Genomic DNA, 767 nt, shown 5'->3' with positions numbered 1-767 from the left:
ATACTAATTATTTAAAATTCAAAATCTACGGTTATAAATTTATATAAATTTAAAATGTGTGTTTATTTTTGTATATGTACACTTCTAAGTTGAGGTCATGGTGTTGTTATCGCAGAGCTCCTGTTGTGGCAGACAGTGAAATCGTCGTGGGAATGGAATTTAGTTCTTGAGAAGCTGTGATTACGGCAGTCAAAGATTATGCTATTCGTAGAGGCGTAGACTACCGGATGTATGAATCGGAACCCCAAACATTCTATGCCAAATGTACACAGTATGGCACGAGCTGTGATTGGCTGATTAGGGTTAGCACGATCTAGAGGAAGTATTGTTGGGAGATAAAAAGATATAATAGTAGTCACACTTGCACTAGATTCAGTATTTCTCAAGACCATTCCAACTTGGATTCCATCACAATTGCAAAAGTAATTCAACTATTAGTGGAAGCTGATCCATCCATAGAGATAAAATCTGTCATTGATTAGTTAAAGTTTAATTATACTATAAGTTATTGCAAAACATGTTTGACAAAGCATATGAATTTGAAGAGTGCTGAGGAATAGGTCTGAGGAACATATCAATTTGAAGACTACTGAGGTTCCTCCTGAAGTGGTGTTGATTGTGGGGGTTAAAGTGATCGTAATAATGGCTGCGGCTCTGGCTGGTGTGGCTGAGTTAGCATAGCATCACATTCTTGATATTCTTGTAAGACCATATCAGACAAGTGCAAATGAGTCCCATATTTTTCTCTATAGTTTATGTAAAGATCT

The sequence above is a fragment of the Arachis ipaensis genome, chromosome B02 (genome assembly GCF_000816755.2).
Source record: "Arachis ipaensis cultivar K30076 chromosome B02, Araip1.1, whole genome shotgun sequence".
Classification (NCBI taxonomy): Eukaryota; Viridiplantae; Streptophyta; class Magnoliopsida; order Fabales; family Fabaceae; genus Arachis; species Arachis ipaensis.
The sequence above is the reverse complement of the archived record's forward strand: the minus strand, read 5'-3'. Positions refer to the sequence as shown.